The sequence below is a fragment of the Micropterus salmoides genome, unplaced genomic scaffold (assembly GCF_014851395.1).
Source record: "Micropterus salmoides isolate LMB-PRFRI ecotype aquatic unplaced genomic scaffold, ASM1485139v1 Ms_hic_scaffold_18, whole genome shotgun sequence".
NCBI classification, from domain to species: domain Eukaryota; kingdom Metazoa; phylum Chordata; class Actinopteri; order Centrarchiformes; family Centrarchidae; genus Micropterus; species Micropterus salmoides.
This window is the reverse complement of record NW_024040928.1, coordinates 16254920-16273393: the sequence shown is the minus strand read 5'-3', so window position 1 is coordinate 16273393 and position 18474 is coordinate 16254920. Positions and strand designations below refer to the sequence as shown.

The following is an 18474-nucleotide window of genomic DNA, read 5'->3' as shown; positions in this document are numbered from 1 at the left end:
GCGTTGACACTGTTCAACACCATTAGTCATTTTCATTTCACTATTATTGCTGATGTGTTTGCAATTTCTTTTTTTTTTAAATTATCAGCATTTTTTGTATGAAAACTTTTAATCTGCAACATTCAGAGTTTGAAACCTGCTCATGCAAATTCAATGCACACTCAAAAGCCCATTTTCCTGTCATAAAAGCCATACTATGATTTTAGATTACGGAGTCATTTGTATGTGTAAACTAGCGAGTCATGACATATTATGCTAAAATGATGATACATGGTCTTTTAGATTGAAACCACTAATAGTTTTACGTGACTGTATGCATGTGTGTCCTATTGTCACTCCGTCACTGACGAGGGGCCCATGATGCCCTCTGACCTTCCCTCCTGACCTTGTGCTGTCTGGTCACCACCTGGCTCCGGGGGGAATGTGGCGTGAAAGAGGACACACACAGCCTGCCTCACACATACCTGACCAAGATTAATGGCACCTCAGATATTCATCATTATTCTCCCTAACAGCAGTCAGATATGGCCCCGGGCCAGGGCTCTGCCAGCAAAATCCACTGAGGTAAAATATGTGATGTTCACTGCTTTGCAGCGACCTGGCAAGAGTCCCGCAATACTTTAGAGCTTGTTCAGCCTTTATTATGAATGCTAACAGTGCAGCATTACAATTCGAATGGATGTTTGTCAGGGTAGTTTTCTAAAAGGTGCCATGGTCACGCACGTAAACAACTGACTCCCAGTCCCAGACCCCCACATTTACATGCTCCATCACTTCTGCTTGATAGTCAAGTGGCCTTTGTGTTTGCTATCTGTGGGTTCTAAGAGCAAGCAGTGGGCCCTCAACCTCGTTATCCGTCATAATTGTCTAGCGATGAGGGTCAATGAAGCTCATACAAAGAGCTGCTGCAGGGGGAGGTGGCAGTGCTTGGACGGGGTGGGGGGTATTGTTGCAGTCGGATAGATAGAGCGGCAATCATATGGGAGGGTGGAGGAAAGGGTCTATCTGCCTGCTGCCTCTCCTCATAGGAACATCTGCGTCTGGGACTGCAACAGATGCGGAGGCACAGAGGGAAAGATGGAAGGGCGGTGGTGATGGCGGTGAGAGTTGATGTATCCTGCCAGGTTGTTGCGGAGATTCACCAAAAGTCACCTAACCACTGTGGTTTTTAAATATAAGTTATCTTCTTTTTTCTTTGTTGCCGATATTCTTTATTCTATCGTTGAACAGAAGAGAAAAGCACAATACCAAACATTGTTCAAATCTCTCTGACCTGGGAGCTGAAATACTCAACCTTACTAAAGTACATACTGTAATTGACTAAATCAGTAAAGGAAAATAAACAGTCACTCCCTAACAAGCAAGCCATGTATAAAAAGGCTAACCATGAAGCAGGTAAGAATGCAGAAAATCACACCACGTAATTAGATAGCATTGGGTGTGTACTCTTGGCACCCTTTTTCATGCGTCATGAGCCAGATTTCTGTAAATTGTCCTTAATAGGCCGAGTATTGTTATTTTTCAAGAGGGCCTGCCATTATACACAGAACATTTGAATAGAATCCCAATTATTTGATGACATGTTACCTCAGATTGGCTTCTGAATGGCTCTGCACACCATCTGCTGTATAGCCTTACGCCGTTTGCACCCTATGGTCCTGATATTTACCCTTACAACACTCACAGACGCACTCTCTTTCATTCAATCACTCGGACTGGTGTGTATGTGTGATGCGGTAGCACACCTCAGCTGATAGCCTGCTATTAAATCTCAAAGAGCCAATTTTCGTCTTCCAATGAGGTTCATCCAATTATTGTTCTGTGTATTGGTTTAGCGCTGGACAGCTGCTACTGCTGCTGCCGGGACAAATATTGTGATTTGGAAAAAGACTGGCTGCTAGATTTGTTTTAATCACAGGAGTTTGATTAAAGAAACATAAACAGGCTATTTAACCAATGCACATGCATAGTCGGCTGTTGACATTAAATGAAAAGGGCAGGAATTTGCCCACACCAATGTGTTGTTATTTTGGTTGGATTTTTTTACATTCCGGGCGATACATTGATGCATTGTTTCTCTGCTGAATCTCTCTCTCTCCCCTTTCTATCTCTGTAGTCCTGTATTGTCTGTAGTTTGGGCACATGCCGGATCTCTGGAGGAGGGCTCACAGGTTCAAACAGAAAGTATTAGACTTTGTCTGAGGTTCCTCAGATGTTTGTTGTAAGAGCGCCTCATAAACTTTCAGGAGGCAGCTCTCCGGAGGCCTCACTATAAATACACGTGGGACAGGTATCCTGAGCCACACTTGTTCAGCAAGGTGCTGGACACAGACCGGGCCACAGCACAGAGCACTGCCATGCAGATGTAACGCATGCAACCTGTTGTCATTTCGACTGCTGTCACTGCGTTGTGTTCGGTCGAAAGAGCAGTTTTTCAATGACCCTGAGCTCAGTGGATAGAAAGTATTGAGCAGATGAGTCAGCAGCTATTTTAGAGCCTACAAGGCAACAAAGATTTATCAGGTTGATACGGTCTTAAGAAACTCGATCCATGACTTTGCTTTTTCCTCATCATTGTTCCAGTCTGTTTCACACAAAGGTGTTGTAAGGAGGTGAGGTCTTATCTGTTACTGAAGTCTGTTATGGACAGTGATCTGCCAGCAGACCACCAGGCCTCTAGCAGCGCTTATCAGCCTGTACCGGTGCCATCAGACTGGACTGCTCTTTATCTCTTATCTGTTACACAGGATGTAGAGCAACACAGACACTGGCTCAATGGCAGCTAAGCAGGATATCAGGAGCGCTGCTTGGTAGCCAGTTTACTGTGGAAAACACAGAGAGATTGTTAACTGCAGTTTATGGTGTGTATGTTGGGGTTGGTGATGTGTTTTTGTTTGTTTGAAATAGATTATTGTTCAGTGTGTTAACTGAGGTGTGTATGAAAGTTGTTTCCAGGTATCAAAGACTGGCAGTTTTTGGCATCATGTCAGCTGATTGTCAGAGTCAAGAAGTATAAGGTATTCATGTTACATTGTTCATTTTACCATAAGATCCTCAGCTCACAATATAAAGAGACAATATATCAGAACCAGCACCTGTCTGACACATTCTCAACTAAAATTTAATACTAATATGAGCTTAACAAAAGTAGTATTTGCTCCAGGGTTGTTGGATTGTATTGGATTGCGCAGGTGTTCATGATATGTGTGCCTAAAACACTGTTGAGGTTTACCTACTTCTAGGTGGCAGAGAGTACTGCTCTCCAATGCACACTCTCCTGAGCAATGACACGTCCAACAGTTAAATCCAAAAAGTCAACAAAAACATACATTTGACATAGCACCTGCAACATGCTTAGTAATGATACATAGGTCATTTTCAATACAGTTAAGAGGATAAGCACACAGACATTTGTTGTCATTGTAATTTCAGTTTTTCTATTATTACATAAATTTTTGGAAAGTGTAAAGTAAAGTGTTACCATATTAATTCCTTTACTTACTCTTGTCACATGTTTTGCGTTATGAGTTCCATTTTTAAAGTGCTCCAGCAGCTTCACCAGGGGTCCATGTCGACTCCCCCATGGGCTTTGCAAACATTGACCGCCAAATGTGTTTGTTATGACAAGCATGATTAACATGTGACGATGAGTGAAGGCCATGCCAAGGATTTAAACTAATTCAGCAAAAAGCCAAGGGTGCCAGAGGGAAAAAAGAAGCCCTTGCGCGTGTCTCACTGAACTAGGTTACATGTTTGAACACCATCTTGCCTTTCCTCGCCATTGGCATGTAAAAACCTGCACTATATTGTCTCTGTATTCTCATTAATAGCACAGTGATCATGTATCTCCGAGGAATGAAAACAACAAAAGGTGCTGCTACTTGCACTGCCTGATAACATGCAGATTGGGCGGCTAGCATTGGCCACCGAGTGGGTGTGCTTAAACATTCCTCAATAGTTCAGTCATTTAATTTCTTGATGAATGATTGACAACAGAGAGCCTAGGGGCCGACCACCCCTGTCAGTTGACCTTTCTGGTATTGGTGAGAACTTTGATCATTTCTATACATGACTCATTACAGAACCTGCTAGAATTCATGACCTTTTGCAAGATAAATAGGAGGTGCCAAATGTCAGTACCAACCTGCGGCACTGTTGTATATAGGCTGTGAGATTTATGTGAACAAAGGGCAGAGGTCTTGCCCTATTTAACAAGGCAAATGCTGATTTGCTACTGTATTACACCCTAGGGAATACACAGTATAGCTTTCATGCACTCAGTCCATTCTGCATAGTGACAGTGACTCAGATTGAATCAGAGGTCATGTCTCATGACACAGCTTTTACAAGGGTTGCTGTAGGGCTTCAAGATTCAGACCCCGTGTAATGAAGATTAGGGGTGTCACGATTTCGGTTCTAAATCGAAAATCAATTGAAATGAGCCTTTGATTTTGACCTTCAAAATCAAAAGATTGTCAAATCTCCCGTTATTTCTCTCCACCCCTGCCTACTTGAGCATGTCTGAAGATTAAAAAAAAAACACTTAAAAGACGACACAGTGCTTACCAGTAACCTGCTGCTGCACATTTTGAGACACCATGAGCCCTGAGCCTGAGTCGGAGACGAAGGACAAACAACAGAACTGCTTCCCTGAAGTGTGACAATATTTAGTTTTGTTTGTCTGTTTTGTTTTGCAATCCTGGTGGCATCTTGCAGGTGAGGTAAATGTTATAAATTACCCTTCTGTTATCGATTGACTCTTTTTGTTTTTGTGATTAACAGTTTGTTCCCAACTGACTAATGAAATAACTTCTTGTTATTATATTTTAAACAAATTATTTAAATTTGATCATATGGACTTAGTGTGGTACATTCCCAAAAGAAATGGCGGTTATATCACACTTTATACCATTTAACCATGTATCTTTTTAAAGAAGAAAATGTAAATGACAGTTGTCAGGCCATAAAACCAATGATCTGTTGAGCTTTACAAATGAAGTCTCGATACTCAACAATAGCATAGTGCTGAATAATTTTTTAAAAAATCAAATCACAACCTTAAAATTCAAAGGCAAATTGAAGATGTCTTCCACCACTCATCTCTTACAGTAAGCTACAATCCTTTATGGGAAATGCGGGCATAATTCTTTCAAGGTTCAAACACCATTAGAGTTTAATATGCTACATAAATAACAGGTCAGAGATATCCCTTGGATTCACCTAGCCGGCCTGGGTCTCTGAAAGAACAGAATGTGCTGACATTTTATAGAGCAGTGAGTTTCAAACCTGGATAGAAGAGTCTGTTTGTAGCCAGTTATTAATGTATTTACTGCCCATAAAAGATGTTGCTTTATTGCCTTTCAGTATGTTTATAGGAAGCTCTGTAGCCTAATAGCTGTCCTGCTTTAGTCAGGGCTCCATCTTTAGAGCTGGGGGCTGCTGAATCAGATGCCTGCAAAAACAAAATTTGCTTTCCTTTTCAGTCAAACCTGGCCAGCCAGCTTCAGAGATTAGCCAAGAATAACATGACCCATCAGCTTGCAACTGAGAATGTTGTCAAGTTAAACTTCTTTTATTCTTCCAATCAAATCCACCCATGACCGGTCATTGCACAGTTCCTGATACAGGATTAAATTTAGTGCAGCCATAAGGGCACAAACGTCTCTGTAAGCCCTCCCGAGTCCCACAAAAACAATATTGCTGATCCTCCAGACCTCACACACCCACACAATGTACCACTGAGCCACAGAGGAAGAGTGTTGGATATAACCGCAGCACTTTTCGCTGTGGAATAGATTAGTGTACGCACAATTAAAATGGGTCATTCCGCCAGGCACCGCCAGTAAGGTATTTTTATTGTTGGGAGTATCCCATAGGATTAGCCCCTTGTTATATCCTCCCTGATGCATTCATTTACTACAGAATGAAAGGCCAGACTGGGTAGGGAATAAAACTCTCACTTTGATAGTGCAGTATTTTAATGGCCTATTAACTTAGTTAATCATGGCAAAATAGCAGAACTTTTGACTGGAATGTTTGGTAGCAGGTGGGTGCTGAGTAAGGATATGGGTGGTGTAGGGAATTCAGCATCAAGAATAGCCTCACAGTTTTGCAAGTACTCTACACTGCTCTGTGTGTGTATGTCCACCTGCACTTGTAAACGTGCGTCTGCCACAATTGGTGTGTTAATCAGGGTAGAGGGTAGGGAGTTATTACAGCTAATACCTATAAAAGTCCTATTCATGCCTCCTCCCTGCTCAGAGTGCCCTCATGTGATAAAGTTGTCGCTTACCGCCGCCTCAAAATATAACGCTCTCATCCCTCTGACAAGGGCTTATAAAAAGGAGCTGAGCGTAGCAGAGGCCTGAATCAAGTCGCTGCACAAATCATCTGTCGCTGGAGGGCTGTGGCTGTCAGTGGCACTCTTTCAGACGGTTGAAGTGAGGGAATGAGAAAGTGAAAGATGGGGAGGTGAGTGGAGGTCTGTGACTGCCCGTTCCTTAATTTCGCCATTTGAATGCAAAGCTGTCATTTATCTGATTGCCGGTGCAGAGCTACAACACCAAAGTGTGAATCACTGCCTTCTTGGCATGATGTGAGGAGTCATGAATGGAATACGGGGGTTGTTGAGGTTGTGAGGCAGCATGCAAACACTTACCTCCTGACTTTGTTGCTGATGTTTACCATGTTGTTTTGCATTGTTTTGTTGTTGTGTTGACCAAATCCTGAATCCTTTTAAAAATTTGAGAATCTTTGTTGAAATTTATTCATGTTATACCAGTGTTTCACACCATGGCCGTGTTTGCAGTGGCATCTCCACTGTGCACTCTACTGGTTTGAACTCCATTAGTTATTAATACAAATAGTAGTAGTATTTTGTTCAAATCTGTCACCTTTCAGATATGCAAATAAAACTCTAAAGTGTATGTGGGTACACTAATAGTACAAGTCAATATCTTGTTTTTTTAACTTTACAGCTCACTTAGCTCCAGCGATGCACTAGTGTACTTCAGGATGTGTTGGTACACTGTGACATCACTGCTGGGTTACAAGTTCAATAGACTTGAAACTTTCAACCAGAGAGGGCAGTGAAACACTGCTTTTCAGCCTGGTATTAATGCCGAATTCTAATGTTTCCTCAGTACTGTATGGTTTTCCCCTTTGAGTAATAGTAGGTTCTACTTGGTAAAGTGAGCAAATAACCCAACAACTGTTATGAGATTCTGATTCTTACATAGTTCAATTCTGATTGGGCCACGAAGATATGTGACGTTCCATAGATATATGACACTTTTCTGCAATCCCACCCCAATCCTTTTAAATCGGGGAGCACAAACAAAACACAATCACATAAATAACCAGTATACTTAGAATTATGGCTGATGATAATATGTTCATGCAAGACCAATTGCTTATAGTCCTTTTTTGGGGCCTTTATCTGTCTAGGTTAGTTAAAATCCACATCATTTTATGGAGTTATACTGTACAGGAGGTTATGACTTTTTTGATCTGGGCCTTATGTTGTCCTCATTCACAATGGGTAGGGCCTTTTATACTTCAGACTACATAAAGGTTATCCATCATGACATTCTGTTCAGAATAGCTGTCTGTTCACTCTCAGCGTCTGTCAAATAGACAGGAGCGCTTAGGCTTGAATGACAGCAAACGTGTCTTGTGTGTCTTCTGCTCTCCTCTCCCTCCTAACTGGCCTTCCATGCCTCCTCCCTCTCAACCGAAGCTTGTGTGTGCGCAGGGATGTGGGGGTGTGAGATGGGATACAGCCCCCATTCGAGTCCTAATCACAGTAAGATGCTGACTTGGCAAATTACTGACATTCAGTAAGCAGAGGTGCTGTTGTTGCTCCTTCCCCCAAGCCCTCCAGTGTCTCTTACAAAGATCCAATACCCCTGGGACACCCAATCCCTAGACCTCTCGCTCTCTTCACTGGTTCTCTTGGCTTCTTGAACTCCAAATCTGTAGCCCCTATACTAACTGTCCTGCAGGGGAAATAATACAAGATGAAAATCAGAAAAACACAGAGATAAGCGATTCTACTGTAGCCTATATGCTGTTGCTTTTTGATTTTATATCATTTTTTTTTTACTGTCTATCTGTCTTGGTATAATTTCTCATTCAATCTAAATGGAACATCAGAGTACTGTAAAATTAAACCCCCATCACTGTGGGTATTTAACGAATACAAATTGCAACACAGCAAATTCTGTGTTGCCATTTTTCATATTAAGAAATGCATGATTACCACCTCCCAAGTTGAATACAAGACCTCTGTCAAGAGGCCAACTAGTGTCTGGATGCATAAGCGACTTCTGCTTGTTTTTTACTGCTTACTAGAACAGAGGGAATGCTAGTTATTGCCATGCCTGTATTTCTAAGCTCCTTGGCGATATAATGTCTGTAGCCATACACTGAGAGTTAAATCTGTGGAGTGCTAAGATCTGGCGTGGAATGTACAGAGGCAGGCAGAGGCGTATTGGTCTGGAGGGCTGCTGACAGACAGATTGATGTAGTGCTCACTCCTTTGAGAGATGATGAATGGTTTTCTGTGTTGTTTAGAGAGTTGCCAGCCCCCCACCACCCCACCCCCACCCCTCCTCATCCACCCCAGCGGGAGAAATTTTGGCCCCAGAGAGTGGAATACTACTTCTAGTGGCAAAAGTGGAAGAGCAGCGGGACTGTGTAAGCTGGCTTTGGAGACGTTTCAGGTTGCACTTATAGTAGGATGATGTTATGAAACCATCAGTTTAACATAACAGTGAAAAATCCTGTCATTGAATTTAAGGCAAGGATTGGAAACTTACCTTCACTGTGTCATGACATGAAGTGTTGAATGAGTCTTTCTCTTTTTCACATGTTATTCTAAGTTACTTGTTGGCTGAAACAGGGGTGTTTGCGCATATCATACAACACTCCCACTCATATAAGAGTGATGATAGACATACTCACTGCAGCATTCAGTTTGGCTTTCTGTGTAACTAAACATTTATCTCTTTCCTGTTTCCCTATACATTTTGATAACCATAGACGCAAACTCAATGGGTGGTTTTTGATTATCAACGCAGCACTTTTAATATCACATCGAAGCAAGTGGAGAGCAGATTATAATTCATGGGACCTTGTCCCCGACAGATGCTTAGGAACCCTGTGATGTTAGGTTGATTAACGGCATGGATTGCTGTGCTCCTGCTGTTGCCTATGTAGGTCAGACAAATTAAATCTGGAGTTTTTCACTTACACATAGTAGTGCCTGCATACAGCTTTAACAGCATGTAGCATGTCAACAGTAAGTGCATGTCAAGACGTCTTGACGTGACTCCATTATTTTAATATTTCTGTTCCATACTGAAGTACAGATGACCACATAAGAAATGCTAACTACTGACAGCCTGGCTATGTAGAGTCACTTCTTGCTTGAAGATAAAGTGCCTTTGATGAGATTTGTAATAGCTGTCAGTTTAATTGAATTTTTCTGTCTGTGCGTTTGCTGTGTTCTCTGCGAATCTCTGTGACCTCCTCTTTAGTCGTCGTTGCCCGAGGCCTGTCTGTGTGGCTGATGTTGAACCAGTGCATTAGGCCCTGAGTTACGAAGGAGATGGATGGACAGTGGCTGTTCAGTTGGCTCTCTGATAGCGCTGCAGTTTCACAGGCGGCTCTTTCAACAGGGGAGAGACGCCAGCGATAGGGAGGATGGATGGAGGGGTTGGATGAAGGGGGAGAGTCTGGATTAATGAGGGGTGTCTGGTGACTGATGGGGCGACATCAGTAGACGGCTGTTTCAATTCCAGTCTCCCACTCTACATCCTGTCTATGTTATTCATCAGGCAGAAGTACCGAATCTCTACTGCTACTCAAACCTCTCATCACATTTTTTGGTTGTTGTTTTGTTTCTTCTCGGTAGCAGAGGGTGAGTCTTTCTCCCCATGTGACTTCTTGACCTTTCAGCAGTTAAATTCTTACTTTAAGTACCTACAAACTCTCTTTATATGTCTAACTAGCTTTGTTTTGGTCTTTTCTATTAAGCTGTAAGCATGAAAGCTGCTTGTTTTTCATTGCTGTCAGGATGAAGTGTATGCTGACACAAGTGCCTCCCACTCCAGCTAACCAGTCCTGTGACGCCGGGTCATAAATTGTGGCCTCCGTTCCCTCTGGATCCCCATCATTGGCCTCTCTCTCCTCCCTCATCCTAGCCAATCTCCCCAGTGGGACCATTATAATCAGTATGATGGTGTGTGTCTGTGTCAGAGCCCGCTGCCTCCACGCTGTCGTCTGAGGTGGGGAGGAGGCTCGGAGAGGATAAACCGCGAGGAGCAGAAGAGGGAGAGAAGAGGGATAGAGATGAAGGATGAGGAGTCACAAGGAAAGAGGGAATAAGAGGAGATGTGAGGAGAGGGGGAGGGACACAAGGAGCACATTAACTATTTATGTGCCTACTCCCATGGCTAATGGGAATTACATCTGTTTTAATTATTGATGGCCTAACCGGCTGTCTTTATAAGCATCTCCTCTGGGGACTGAGCTGCCTGACAGATGTATTCCATTGTTGTTGCTGTTTGTATGTATGATATCGAAGCACATGTGGATTGGTCTGAGGCACTCCACTAATAATCCTGATTCATGGCCATGACTTAATTTAAGGCTGCTTTTTATGCAAGGAATTATGTAGAAAAATCAGGTTTTCTACCAGTGGTGTCTTTATGTGTCTTGCCTGGGGCTTGTGCGGAAGGGGAAGTCTTTAAGGTAATCTAGCTGTACTTGTTTTCACAGGCAAAATATGACCATTGGCAGATGTAACAATCTGGAAATAGCACACTGTCTAGAAGGATAAATCTTTGGAAAATGACCCAGTGCACCTGTATAGATAGGGAAGAATTTCTAAGTTAGATTTCCCTTAAACAGAGAGTCTTTATCTTTCAAGGGAACAGATTTTATGTTAGCTGAAACTTGGCTGAGTTTCTGCGTTTTTCTCTTGCCAGTCATCTCTTGAGTCTCGCTGTACTCAGATTCGTTGCCAACTGGCCCTCAGTAAGCTCCATTATGAGAAGGTATTGGTGTAGCAGATGGCACTGGAAAAGCCTGAGGTATCTTCAGAAAACAGAGGTCCTGGCTTCGTGGCAAAATATTATTTTCACTCAAGATAAACTCCAGTTTGTGTGTGCACACTTGTCTTGCATTTCTTTGTGAAGGGGTCTGTGTGCCGTGCATGTGTCCGGATGTGTACAACTGATGCATTCTCACTCCTGCTTCAAATATTACTCCATAACGTGCCTGTATTTATAGATGGAGTTGCTCTCAAAGAGAGAGAGATAGATCTCTCTTTCTACGTTCTTCTAATAGGCCCTCAGAGGGTTGCTATTGAAAGGGAAAAAAGACACAGACAGACCGGTCCTAGACAGTTATCAGCGCCTACCTTCTGCTAGCCATCATTAATGTCAACACAACCAGACATTTATCACCTGCCATTGCTGGACTTGTGAGATGATCAATGTCTGCATTAGACAATCTAACCAGAGACACAAAAGGCATTAGTTTGTACATTAAACTTGTCCCTTTATGTTAGGATGTCCTGAGCTGTATAGCCATGTCAGTGTTCAAATATGCAGGTGCATGTGCGCTACGCTGAGGTAGCGCTTTCCTATTTCCAAGGATGTAGATGTCCTTAAGGGTTGGCCTCTCCTTGCTTTATCGCAGTCTGGCCTTTTCTAGACGAGCCCACTGATTAATGGGCCCTATTAAACTCTTTCTGCTGGATGTGGATTGCGGGAGGAGGCGGAGGAGTGAAGTAGCGGGGATGGGCAAGGGCTCGTCCTCCCTCTGATGGATAGTCCCAGAAATGGCCCTTACCGCATGTGTCATACAGCATCTGGAGACGTATTGATGAGCTGGGCGGGGGGGGGGGGGGTGGGGGGGGGGGTGGGGGGGGGGGGGGGGGGTTGCATCAAGAAGTGAGTGAGGAGAAAGTAGGAATACCATAGACAAAGGAATATTTAAATTCAGGTAGGCAGAAGAATAATGGAAGAGACACATTGACAGTAAACTCAGCCAGGCAGTGGACAAGTATGTTAATCAACCAAGTGACAAATACTAATAGGGTGATGAGTGGATCTAAATGAAGAGATGTGGTTCAGTATCTCTCGCTGAGGTGTTATCTTACTAACGGTGTATTATCGTCCTCATTAGAGCATGTCCCATGGTTAATTATTGATCAGCTATGCAGAGATAAGTCACTCACCAAAGGCCTCATGCTGGGCTTTGAGGCTCAACACTTTTCCCTGCTGGGCACTGACTGACGCTCACATGCACACGCACACACACATTAAAAACTGCTATAAACTGATTCACTCTCACACCAGTATGTGTTAGTGTTAACGTGCAATAATATATGACATGCTCACTGAGCATCCCTGACTACTGTTTAGGTTAATAGAATGCTATGCTCTGGAGACCATGTGGTTTATTAGCACACTAATGTGTGTCAAAATTGAATGTAAATGTCTAATGGAATGATGCTTCCCTCAGTTAAAGGGCCTTTTTTTTGCTGATGTTGCAGCAATGTGATGTTGGTGGAAAACTGCTGCTGTCTTTGATATTTTTTTTTTTTACTTCTCAGCCTATTGTTGACCATATGTTCCCATTAACCATCTACCAGCAGACAATATTTGCAGAGACTGCTGTGGTGAGTTGGCAACCCACTGAATGAATCTAACTGACAGCAGAACCACTGAGTTTTAAAATGGCTTAGACAGAGAAACTGTGTTTTCATTTGGATTGATCATGTCTGATCCGCTTAATAATGTCAGTATTAGAAGTGATACTGATCCAGCCGATCACATCTGTGCATCCCTTCTGAAAACAAACCTGGTTCAATACTGATTACGGCAACAGCAATGGATTTTCTGCATTGTGAGTGTCTCCACATTGCTGTGGAAATATCACTCACAACTAGTCTCAGACATTGCCTGTGGTGGTCTATGTGGATTTGTGCGCATACAGTCGGTGCTAACAGTGTGACCTGGCCAGGGCCTCTCGGCCCATTAACTTGCCCCTCTTAGTGGGACAGCCAGGTAACAAGATATGGAGCATGATGAATCCAACTTTTCCTGAGGTCATTTACTCTGGCTCTGTTCCCTGCCTTCTGTTCCATGTGTTTACACTGGATTGTCATCACTCCACATCTGACAGACATTCATATGCCATCTTGATTCAACCCGAGCTGACTCAAGGTTATATGCACTTTTCAACGGATCCTTGTCCTTGTAGTATAACAGAGGCAGTCTTTTTATTAGTACTTGATAAATTCACATACTGTAGGTCTAGTGGGATGACTCAATGTCGTCAAGCTGAATATGCCTTGTTCTATTATAAAGATTTCTTTTTGGTTTTGATTTGTATTGTTTTTGTAAAGAAGTATAAATCTCTATAAGCTGCTATATGCATTGAGATTGTGTGTTCTGTCTCCTCCAGAGGAAACAAAGGGAGCACTTGCTTGGTAAGTTGTGATATAATTGAGTGTGCAGTCATTGATTTTCTTGTCTCTCCTCTCTTGCAGGTAAGTGGATGTGTTTTGCCGCGAGGGGTCCAAGGGGCTGTGGGGTGGTAAGTGCGGAATCATTTTGAACACCGAGTCATTTTTCAACACAGAACACGGTTCCACTCCTCTTTATACTCAGACATGCTGAATGGACTGCTGCTCGCCTAGACGCTATAGATTGTTTTGCTTTTTTCTCTCCACTGGATAACTTCAGTGTCCTCTTGGAGCAGAATGTAAACACATACCTATGTGTAAAGGTGAAAAGGTGACACATGTAGAATTGATAAAAGAGCCTTCACTGTGCCTGAAGTACAATATAAGCAGCTGATGAATTTCCTTGCTTGTCAATAGGGTCTATCGATGTTCATATCCTTGTCGTTTCAAAATGATTCACCACTAATGAAGGAGCAGTGTGTGGAGTTATTATGTCAGAGGTTGTGTTGTAGATTGTATTGCCTGAAGGAGAGCAATACTGACATTTTGATGAAGTCAATATCAAAGTACCTGCTTCATTGTCAAGACGCCCCTCGGCACATTTAAGAAGCATCTTCTTAATAGAACAATAATATGATTTACATTAATTTAAAAAAATACATTTTATATTCAATAAAGTGGCTTGACTGTTCCCCCTCACAATAGTTAAAGGACTGCAATTACTCCTTCTCTAGCATGGACGCTCTCTCTCTTGGGATTAACCTCTGTCCACTAAAAACACTCTTAAAGCCCCCAACCTGAAAGCTGAACAAAGCTAATGACTGTGCAGCCGGCATCTCCCGCCTTCTGTGAGTGACACACAGAGATAAAGCATACCCCAAAGTGAAAGTGAAATAATTGTTCAATAGACAACCTGACAAGCAAGACAAAGACAGAAGTGAGCCAAATAAGACCTCTTTCCTTTGATTATGCAAAGCAGTTCTCCCTGCATCAATCTCACAGTACATTGTGGGTAGTCATTAGATTGGTCTCAGTGATTGTCCAGAGACATAAGCTTTTGTCAGACTGGATTTGTCCATTCAGCAATAGGCATATGGGTATCTGTGCCAACAACAGTAAGGGGAGTGTGTTTGTACAGTATGTAGCTGGCAGCTGGTACTGTATAGCTCCATTTACTTTATACACAACAACAGATGATTGTACTGGTATCCATATGTCTTCATATCATTGGTGTGAATCAAAGACCATGTAGTAATAAGGAGATTACAGTTGAATGCAAAAAAATAAAAATAAAAAAATAAAAAAATACATGAATGATCATAAATACTACAGTATCCGTCTTTTGGTGTACGCGCAGAGATTGAACAAAAGTCCAAGAACAAGGCCAGCATCGTGCAAAGCGAGTTGTTTATTCAGTAGAAATCCACCGCAGTCCTCTCCAGAGACTTTTCAGTGCAAAACAGACAAAAGGCAAAACCATGCTGCAGGTGGAAGCGGACGAGGAGGGAGCGGAATGAAAAAACACACATGTCCTGCGAATTTGAAAAGGTCACGCTGTGGACACATCACCACATGCGCGTGGCCCTGCATCTGTTAGGCTCAGCTTGCCTCCTCACCGCTTCATGTCCACCACACAGCACGCACATGAAGACCAAATCTCTATACATAAATGTTTTACCACTTCAATATGTATTTCAACACACGCAGCAGCCAAAACTATGGAATTGATTATGTGGTGCACGATGCTAACGTAGGAGATTTCCGGGACTTTATTTAAGCCTCTTTACTTAGTTCAGTATATTTGATTCTTGTGGCTTACCATGCATTTAAGATTGTTTTCCAGTGTGCATGCAGGGATTTCTGGTCTTCATCCCAGTGACACGCATACAAGGAGGTGATAAAGAATTTAAAGAGACCCATGGGTTTTATGAGTTCAGTGGTCAAATTGCAACAATAATAATAAATAACATAATAATAATTTTTTTAAATATATATTTGAACTACCTTTTTATCTGTCAGGAGCTTCAGTCATAAATTATCCAATAAGTTTTTATTTCTTGTAGAAAAAACAAACCAATTAGTTTCAGTTTGATTTCTCCAGCTTATCAAATGTTTTCTAATGAAGGTCAGGATAACAGCTACAACGATGTAATGTGGTTTTCCTAATTGAGAATGCTGTTAATTCAGTAGTTGCAACATTAGTATTTCAGTTTGAGCACAAAGGGAGTAATGTTTAATTTTAGTGACTGACCTTTTTCAATCGATTTCCTCTCCCGGCTGCACAGGTGTCGTAAATATCAAGATGTTCAGGGAAACAATTAACCTTCATGCAAAATGATTTACATATTTTAATGTGCTTCATCGATTAAAAGTACCTCATTTATCATGAGCTTAAAATGCACCGCTTTTTTAGCGTCTGATTTTCATTTCTGATTAACACAGAAATAAAAAAAAAATACCGTTATGCTTATTTATCTTTCTGTTAACCACATCTAAGTGTTTGATTTAATTGTTTTTGCTGGCAAAATGTCTCATAAATTAATCAACAAAACTCTGGTTAATCCAGAAAAGTGGCACAGATCACCCAAAGTTAAATTGAGATCTGGGACAGTTAATAATCAGTTTTTGCTCTCCAGTGCCCCAGCCAGAAATATCCACACAACAGTGTCTCTGTTTCTTCTTCTCACAACATTTGCCCCGAGCCTATCCAGATTTTTAATCACTTGTCAGTGATCCCCTCTTTGTAATCTTGTTTGCTGTAAACACACACTTTCACACATGATACGTGCACGGTGGGTGGATTGGGAGTCAGTTAGTTCAGTGTGCAGAACACAAACTCACTGCTGAGAGGCCATGTGTCCTAAATTAGACCTTGCAGAGTCACTTACATTCCAACTGAAAGCACTCTCCCTCTGACATTGTTTGCATGTATGCAACGTATCAAATGTCTCTCCAAGATCTCTCCGCAGTGCTAATCTTAAGCAGGATAAATGAGTGTGCAGTGTCCAAAGGCTGGCATGAAAGAACACCTTCTAGTTGTTGTTTGAAAGACACAGCTGAAGTATTTTTTCAGCTCTTATAGGTTCATGCATTTTCACTATACAGTAGGTTCAAGGGAAGAGAATCCAAGGTGGTTAGATGTCTTTTTTTTACCTGTGTGAAAGAGACATTAAAGGGTACCTTGATATATGTGGAGAGACGGGGAACAAAAGAAGGGGGTGGAGGTGGGAAAACATACCTTCATGAGAAATATGTATAAAAAAACATGTAGAAATGGGTGAAAGATGAAAGGTTATGTGTGTATTCTCATATTTTAGAAGCTTATGAGACTTAAGTAAGGTTGGCATCAAGGTGTAGTTAAGGTGTCTGGATGCTTTGAAAGTCCAAAAATAAAGTAATGTATGCTGTGCATAGGAAAATTAAAGACATATACCTCAGTTTTTAATGTGGGTGAGAGGCCAGTCTTGAACATTACCTGCTAATAGTGGTAAAGTAATTTCCCTCGCAGTAATGTGTTGGTGGCTCAACAGCGCAATATGCGGTATTATTGCCATTTTTGATCAATGAAGTAATTTGGGGCCATATAGCATAGTAAGCGTGTTTGTGGATCTCACGTCACTGCACAGCGAGCCGCTAACTGCAGCTTTATGGTCTGAGCAAGCTAACGTTAGCTGCTAGTCAAAGTTATACAACATTGCAGAGCAAAATCATTTCTATAGTTTGACAGTGTCTTTTTCACATATAGCTATATCATTACTTTCAGGGCATGTCTATCAAGTCAATTTATGTACTGCAGCAACGCACACACATATACACACATAAATGCGCAATGAGCAGAATGGGCTTCCATTCATTTTTAACAACTAACACCTGTCCTGTAGTAACGTTATAACTAAATTTCCACAGAAAGCAACATGAAAAACAGCTGCAGGTATCCAACACACTGCACTCGTTTTTTCGACGAGCCTGCTAGCACCATTAGCCGCACAATATGCTAATGCCAAGTTAGCTAACCTACAAAACAAACAGTAAAACAACACAAAACACGACAACAGCTTCCAAGTTTTATGTTGGGTCACGTACAGTCCATGGCGATCCATCCTTGAATCTTGACAGAGCTTTTTACGCGGAGCTTGTGGAATTTTTGAAGTGCTAATTTATTGATTTAACACACACTGAAATGTAAAGTACAAACATTGCGGTTGATGCGGTGCTTGCCATCGTCTGTGGTTGGCCTGGCCAATAGCGCTGTATGTCAATTTTGCAGTTATCACGAGAGCCCTAATATGCTCATTTTCTTCTCTTGTTCATTCCTATATTTCCTACAATAGCCAGTATTCATTATGAACACTGCACATTTGGCATAAGGCACAGCCTCACGCCTCCTCCCCAGTTCCCAATTATGCCCACTTGGCTAATTTTTTAGCATGCTAACATGTGTATCACTGCAAGTGCACCCTGTTTGTCTTACAAATTTGAAAACACAATATTTCATGTGCTGATAACAACCTGTACAATGGCTCCTTTTAATGCTGCCAGGAGGTTTCAGTTGAAACAATCTTGTAGTGTTGCATCAGTCTTGCTCTTGTAGTGTTTCATCACCACCACACAGATAGATATACTTTTATAATGATTCACAATTATTAACACATAATGGATTGAAGCCTTTTCTGTAATTGTGCCATCTATTCATTAGCAGTCATTTTATCATTGTGGTACTCATTCAGAGAACATCATCACGTATCCCATGTGTGCCAGATAAATCGTCAGTCTGCTCTGCATTCTCTTTAGGTTTCACATAATTGCAAAGGCACAGGTGTGTCTGCGTGTATTTATCTGCATGCATTGTAAGTGCCGACATTCACTGGCCCATGTCAAGACCAAAACCATTCACTTTAGTCACAGATGGCTTGGATTTGCCCTGGCGCGCAGGACTGTCTCGGCAGCTTTGCCTTAAATTGAGGAATTCAGTTAAACCTCACAGAAGGAGACCA

At 41.9% G+C, this 18474-nt stretch overlaps 1 protein-coding gene across 1 annotated transcript in view; it reads left to right on the top strand.

Annotated features, from left to right (window-relative positions):
• The window catches only part of sash1a (SAM and SH3 domain containing 1a), a 163595-nt gene that overhangs the window by 33182 nt on the left and 111939 nt on the right, over positions 1–18474 (top strand).